This window comes from Porites lutea, chromosome 1 (genome assembly GCF_958299795.1).
Source record: "Porites lutea chromosome 1, jaPorLute2.1, whole genome shotgun sequence".
Taxonomy (NCBI): Eukaryota; Metazoa; Cnidaria; class Anthozoa; order Scleractinia; family Poritidae; genus Porites; species Porites lutea.
This window is the reverse complement of record NC_133201.1, coordinates 31584863-31593422: the sequence shown is the minus strand read 5'-3', so window position 1 is coordinate 31593422 and position 8560 is coordinate 31584863.

Genomic DNA, 8560 nt, shown 5'->3' with positions numbered 1-8560 from the left:
AAGTTTATTCTAAAAATTTACTCGGATATGAGTAGTTATATAATGATGTTTTCTGGCTAAACTCAAACCTACTTTTTCCTGATTAACCCCTGCGAGCGAAGCGAGCAATTTTTATGTCATTATATCATCGTTAATTAGTGTCTAAGTTCTGTCATATTTTTCCTCTGATTAATTATCGTCAAAAGTTAGGCAGGGGGTACTACTATAAGGGAAATAATCAGGGTTGGGGGGTATCATTGACGGGAACTGATTTTAGAGGGTATCATTTTTTGCTTTAAGTTTGGAAAAAAAAGTACAAAACTGAAGACAGAGATTGGACAGGGAAATTTTTGATGACGGATGACAGAAAAATGACGGGGTTAATCACGAAAAAGTAGGTTAAAGTTGAGCCAAAGAGCATCATTATATAACAACTGCCAATTGGCCACGAAGAAAAAAATATTCCCCTATGCGTGGGGATCGACTTTCCATTCCCCGGAAGACTCTGATTATCAAGTTCTTTTTCCCCGGGACGGCAAAGGTACCAAATACCCAGGAGGGGAATGTTGAAGCTTCGATTTGACCGATAAATTGAATAAAATCAAACGTTTCAAAGGGCCTAAATTCGTGCAACACGTTTCTTGCACGATACACAACATGTATACTATTTCACTGGTAATGGGTTGTACCTAATCTTTTTAAAACTGAATAATATACGTGATCTGTGCAATGGCCAACCAAGAAGAAAACCAAGCATTTTCTCTAATTTTAGAACATTCTTTCTGAGACGAAAATTCAATTATTAACATGTCACGGTGCGCTCTTGCCGCCCTTCCCAGGCAATGGCGATGGAAAAGGAGAGATTGTATGGCTTGGAAACATCCCGTCTTGCTCTTTTGACATCTGTATACTATTTTCGCATGCCTTCATTCTCATTATTGTCGTCATTAGTAAAAATAAAATATAGCAGGACTTTCATTTAGTTACAAGACGTTTTAAATTGCTACTTAGTTTAACAGAGTTCCTACCTTTTCTTCTTTTGGCATGCAACATTTTCGTGTGGAATACAGCGTGCGCGGGTGTGGATGGTAGCTGGCGCCTACAGACAGCGCCTAAAAAGCTATCAGCTGATGCTCTTAAAAATTCTAAAATTACTGACCAATCAGTGCCCTCATCCTTAGCATTTGCCTGCCCGTGCCTCAGTCATTTTTTGTTCTACACATGTACATGATGAAAAAAATTATTACCTAACGTTTGTACCATGATACATGCGACCTCTATGAGGTAAGAAACCAAAAACGTCATAAATATCATTGGCCAATTGCAGGCGCTGTTATATACGAGGATACAACCCGCTGAAATATACGTTTCAAGATTAATGAATCGGTCAATATATCCATTTCTGGATATATTATGACGTCCCTAATAATTGCATCTTGGACCTTCAAAGAAAAATCAGTATTCCCAACGCTTTTGCGGCGCTATTATTTTGGTTGTCCATTTTGGTTCCTTTCATTTATCCCATGAGACCACGCGATGTTTGTAAATGAACATCAGAGGAAAATGTGTAACAAGAGAAAGATGGCGTGCGTTTCTGTAACGCAGAGAAAGATCTGCCGAAATTGAAATCAACGGCTGTGTCAGTTTTATGAATTCTGAGTTGAGTAGCCTTTGAATTCTTGCAAATTTCAGGTATGTAATAAGTTTTTCAGGTTTTGAAAAAATTACTCCGAGATACTAGATTAAATTTGCTTCTTCTTTTTTTTATTCAAACAAAATCCATATGCGTGATACTATGATATTTTCTGAAATATAAGCACAAAACGCAATTACATCTTTTGATCATTTTTGTAAGTAAGAGTGGTTAGATGGCTTGGGATGCAATACTTGTAAACATACGAGTTGGCATATAGAGCGTAAACCTAATGCGTTCATACGTAATATTATTTTACCGCATAAAGTTCATAATATAAGCAATCTTTCATATGCAGGTACGTGATCATTGAACGTAGATCTGTGGAATTAGAGACGGGTGGTATGTAGCCTGATTCTCCCTCCCTGGCCGCTCTCCTAAGAGGAAAGGGATGCAAATTTCCCCTTTAATGTATGGTACTTGCACCTGGTTCGTTTTTTACTATAGCAATCTTAGACAAAATAATTATGGGAATTTTAGACCTTCCTACCCCTAAATCAAAGATGCCAAAAGGCGCGTTTTGACGTTCGCGTGGTTTCGTTCTTGATTTAAGGGGATTGTGTCTTACACTTCTCGACGGTAACCGACTCAAGGAATGTAAAATAATACCGAGAGCTGATTTCAGAATTATTCTTGCTGTGCTACCTTGAAAAAGAATATGCACAAAACACAAAACAAACTTTATAAGGGATGAACATCGAACGTTGGTTTTACCGACCGGCGTTGATAATGTGTTGCAAAAATCTTTGGGCTGCAATTTATATAAGGTTAATCTGAATCTTTTGCCAGCTCTCAAACCATTTTTGCCTTAAGGCAACCGTATTGCTCTATTTTGACAAGACAACTTAAAATAGTAATAATAATAATAATAATAATAATAATAATAATAAATAATGATGATGATGATGATGATGATGATGATAAAGATAATGATATTGATAATAATAATTATAATAATAATAATAATAACTATAATAATAACAATAATGATAATAATAATAAAGCAATTCTGTGAAACTAAAAATGCCTGTTCTAATGTTGCTGTTTGTTCTTGGATCTTGGAGCACCAAGTTAAGACTTTTACATCATATTTGAAAATAATTCTAAATAAATGACAGTGTCATTTTGGTCCCATTATCTATAGTCGGCCATTTGTTTCAAAATTATGACACGATATAGGGGCGGTTTTTTCCCACGTATACGTGCAATCATTCCTGCTACACGATATACGTGTGTTGTTTTGCCACGTATACTTGCGTCCTTTCCTGCTTTGTGGGTTTTTTTATTCCCAAGTATACGACCATTTTCTTACAAACGGGCATATATATGCGCACAAAAAAGCCCATATGTATGCGTTACAAACAAGCATGTGTATATGTGGTCACAGAAAGTCGTGGTATAAGAGGCACCGAATTATACCGTCAGTAAAAAACCCCTTCATGTACGATGGAGCTGAAAAGTAACTTCAGTTTGAATCAAGCATAGCCGCGATGCCCGCGTTAATTTAGAGCAAGGTTTGGTTCTTTTTCATTGCCCTCACAGTAGTGGTGGTTGTTGGCTCCCCGACAACGGATTTGTAGGAATCCGTGGATTGTCTCTTGAGACACTGTGTACGCTATTTCACAAATGCTGACCGACACAACGATCGATTCAGTTAGAAATTACCGTCCGACAAGCAAAACACGACTCATGAACTCGTGATAATGTGAAACATGACCTTGAGAGTCTGCTTGAACAGATCGTTTTTTCTTCTTTTCTCTCTCTCACGCGAATTATCACCTTTTCTCCTCCACGAACACGTTCTAAGCCTCCTAGTCTCGAAGCTTTTTATTCTTTGCCTCCATTCACTCTATAAATTCCATGTTTCTTGTTTTGTATTCTCACACTTAAATAGCCTTCCACCTGTCAGCCTCTCTTTCCTTGCTCCTCCACTTTAATTGTGATTTTCATGGTTATCTAACTCGTTCTCGTTCAACTTGCATAAAATGTCTCTCAGGTATCAATTTGCTATTAGTTCTCAAGCCCCGATTATTTGGTAGGATAGTTAATTTATAACTTCAGTTTGGCGTTTTTTTTTTTTTTGCAGCCCATGGCAAATCAGTATTTTTGGTTGTAGCCATTAGTTTTTAAATTGCTAGTTTCGTTCTCTGCACACAACAAAGTCGCAATTTTATCCACAGGAATTGTTCTGAGCTGTTTTTATATTTTGAGAAAATGACTTTTGTCGTTTCCTGTAGACGTGATGCTTAATTGTTAAATTAGCGAAGGGGAGGGGGATATATCTCCCATAAGCTCTGCGTCTACGTGCCGCGATTCAGGGTATACTATTTTTAGATTTTTTAGGTTTTTTAGATTTTGCTCTCATAATCGTAAACAAGGTACCCAACTTTCGCATTTTCGTGGTTTGAAGTTTGAGATAACACTCATAAAAAGGGTGCCAATTTTTCAAGAATTTCTGTCGTGAACAAGGGCATGCAGCGTTTGAGAAATTGGGCACAAACGTGTGTTCTTATACCTGCATATCGGACAACTCGAAGCTTCAACATCCCTCTTCTCCGGGCAACCCCATGCGTATTTGACTTTTTACAAACAAATACGTAAAATGCATGAGTCACTTACAATTGTCTGCAACTAGCAGTGTTTGAGTCACTTTTAAGTTACATTTAAAAATGGTCAATGCAACTTAACTTCTCCTGTGAGAGAGAGAGAGGAAAAAAAAAGTTTCTCCGTTATGGACTTTGATTTAATTTTTCAAATTACCCCCTCCCCTAGCCAAAAAGCCGATCAAATCTCCCACCATTGGGACATTATAAAAAAGAAAACAAACAAAAAAAAAGCTTACCAAGTTTCACACGCACATGCCGGATGAAAGAAGGACAGCGGAAACGCCTTCAGTTGTCTCAGGAAAAACTTTAAATGCGAACTAAAAATACGAATTAATACGACGAAACTCTCGTGCAAAGCAGAGGAAATTACAGAAACACGCCACACTGAATGCACAGCTTTTCTTCGCGTGTCATGCAACATATAAGCTTTCTTAACAGTTCACCTACTTTAATTACTGCGTTCCATGCATTCATGGCCTTTCAGAACTTTTCACCGACATATCAATTAAATTATCGCACGGTATCGATTTTATTGTAAACACAACAGCTCCATGTATTCAAAGCAAGAACCATAAAAATAAATAAATAAATAAATACACCTTCAAATACAGCACAAAGCTTAATTTGTGTGCACCTTTTGCTACGGAGCCAATTGGCCACGAAGAAAAAAATATTCCCCCATGCGTGGGGATCGATTTCCCCATCCCCCGGAAGACCCTGATCATCAAATTCCCTTCCCCTGGGACGGCAAAGGTGCCAAGTGCCCAGGAGATGAATGATGAAGCTTCGATTTGAGACATTTGACTGATTAATTGAATAATATCAAACGTTTCAAAGAGCCCAAATACTAAAGTTTGCAGACCGTTTGTGCTGCGCTACGAAAACGTTTCTTGCACGATACACAACATGTACACTATAACACTGGGATGCGCTGTATCTAGTCTTTTTAAAACTGAGTGATATACGTGATCTATGCAATGTCCAACATACCAAGAAGAAAACCAAGCTTTTCCGCTAATTTTAGAACATTCTTTCTGAGACGAAAATTCAATTATCAACATGTCACGGTTCGCTCTTGCCTTCTTCCCAGGCAATGGCGATGGAAAAGGAGAGATGGTATGGCTTGAAAACATCTCGTTTTGCACTTTTGACATCTTTATACCATTTTCGCATGCCTTCATCCTCACGTTATTGTCGTCATTAGTAAAAATAAAATAAAATAAAATCTAGAAGAACTTTTTCATTTAGTTACAAGACGTTTTAAATTGCTACCTAGTTTAACGGAGGTCCTAGCTTTTCTTCTTTTGCTGCGCAACGTTTTCGTGTGGAATACAGAGTTTGCGGGTGGGAATGGAAGACAGACAACGCCTAAAAAGCTATTAGCAGATGCTCTTAAATCTTCTAAAATCACTGACCAATCAGTGCCCTCATCCTTGGCATTTGTCTGCCCGTGCCTCTGTCAGGTCATTTTTTGTTCGACACATGTACAAGATGAAAAATACAAGTAGCATGATATTTGCGACCTCTATGAGGTGAGGGACCAAAAACGTCATAAATATCATTGGCCAATAGCAGGCGCTGTTATATAAAAGGATACAACCCGCTGAAATACAAACAATAGCATTTTGGACCTTCAAAGAAAAATCAGTATTCGCAACGCTTGGCGTCACTATCATTCAGCCGTTTCTTTCATCTATCCCATGAGATCACGCGCTGTTTGTAAAGAAACATCAGAGGAACATGTGAAACAAGAGAATTATGGCGTGCGTTTCTGTAACGCAGAGAAAGATTTGCGGAAAGTGAATTCACCGTTTTTGATGTTTTTGTTGATTTCCGGCGGCCATATTGGTGGACCAAAACTATCCACCAACGGCGTCTCCATAAGCTCTACAACGGTAGGTGAAACGTTTCGGCAAATAACTCAGAAACTGTGGGCCACAAAGACCTGAGACTTGGACAAATTGTTTACATATAAGTCTTTTATAACATTTCATTTTCTTGGCTTCTTCTCCTGGACGGTTTCTAATTTATTTTTTGTGTGTCGTGTTTATTGCGTGATAGTGAAAACGAAGAATACTGGGCTACCTGTACGCTAGATTAAGTTGAGGGTCAAGAGAAATCCCGTGCGTTGATTCGTTTCTTGTGTGGGCCTTCAGTCAAATCAGAAAGAAAAAACACAAATTCATCCGTAAACGAACCAAACCAATCACCTCGTCGTTTGCCCCATGGGCTTATACTTGTTTACTGGTCCTCTGTGAACGGCCTTATATGAAGCATGGACAAAGGTCACGGAATTTCTAAATTTTTCATCGTGAGTGACCACCGTATTATTACCCTGGCGCCAGAGGTCCGTTCTCAAAATACCTTCTATGAAATAAACCGTGCTTACGGTTTGATTTTTTTTTTTTTTTTTAACAAACAAATATGCAAACTGTATGAGTTACGTTCAATTATCCGCAATTAACAATTTTTTTAGTCACTTCGATTACAGGTTCATTTCAGATTATCAAATGTCCCACACAAGGGACATTTAAGAAGTTACGAAGATAGGCCAGTTACACAAGGACATATATGAAAGAAGGACAGCAGAAACGCCTTCAGTTTTCAAACAAATCTTTCAATACCAACTTAAAATCAATTTAATACAAGCAAAACTCTCCATCATACCACACTGCACGCACAGTTTTTTTGTTTGTTTTTTGTTTTGTTTTGTTTTGTTTTTTTCATTTCTTCTTCACGTTTCAGGCGACATATAAGCTCTACGAACAGTCCACCTACTTCTATTACTACATTACATACATTCATTGCAACGGCATATCAAATCATCGCATAGGTTTGATCGCTGGTATCGATTGTATTGCAATTGTAAACGCAACGTATTCAATCCGTATATTCAATGCAAGAATCATAAAAAAAGAAATAATAACAGTAAATAAATACCTCCTCCAAACACAGCTTGTGTAGACCGTTGCACACCGCTGCCAATTGCCCACGAAGCCAAAACCTTCCCCTCAGAAGTCCTTTCTATTTTAAAAAGCGCTTCCGCAAATGGGCGAACGATAAGCTCGCCTCATAGCACGGAGATCTCACATGAAATTGAGGATATGTTTTAAATTCCCCACCCCCTATGCATGAGGATCAAATTCCTCATCCCCCGGAAGACTCTCTTCCTCCGGGACGGCAATGGTGCCAGATACCCGGGAAGGGTACAGTGTATGTTGAAGCTTCGATTTGACAGATAAAGTAAATAAAAACAACAAAGTAATAATAATGAAGAAAATAAAAAAAATTAAAAAATAATAATGAAGAACCCAAATACAAATACAGACCGTTTGTGCTGTGTTACCAAAACATTCCTTGCATGATACATAACATGTACCCTCACCAGTTTGTCGTACCGTTGTGGTTATGCCTTCACAAGTGTTTCTAATACATAATATTTACACAATATCACTGGGGGCGTGCTGCATCTAATCTTTATAAAAAGTGACGTTCGTGATCTATGCAATGTCCAACATACCAAAAACTGAAAACCAATTAGAAACTTTTAACTCATTTTAGAACTCTGTTGTTGTTGTTGTTGTTTGTTTGTTTGTTTTGTTTTGTTTTGTTTTTTTTTCTGAGACGGCAATTCAATTATCAACATGTCACGGTGAGTTCTTGACCTTTCCAAGCAATTGCGATGGGAAAAAAGAGATGACTCTCTGGCTTAATAACATTATATCTTATCATTTTCGCACGCCTTCCTCCCCACGTTATCACCTCCATTGGTAAAAATAAAATATAGAACGACGTCTTCATTTAGTTACAAACCTTTTTAACGGCTACTTAGTTTAAGAGAGGTCCTAACTTTTACTGTTTCGACGTGCAACATTTTCGTGTTGAATACAGAGTGTGCGGTGTCGAATGCCGAGCTGGCGTCAGAAACACAGAGCCTAAGAAGCCACATCAGCTGAGTTATCAACGTTGCTCTTGAGTAATTGTTACATTACTGACTAATCAGTGCCCTCACCCTTGGCATTTGCATGCCCTTGCCTCTATCAGTTTTGTTCGACACAAGATAAAAATACTTATTACGTTTCAAGATTTTAATCAATCAGTCTTTTATTCGTATTACGCCTATAACATGCTACCAGCAGGAGATCTCTGGAACCTCAACTGAGCTTTTCAAAGGAGGTCCCCTTAAATTTCTATAATGCATTACAAACATTCTTATCGAATATATGTGGCCCTTGAACATATTGTTAAGCAGCAAGAGTATCGTACAGTAGAACCTCGGATA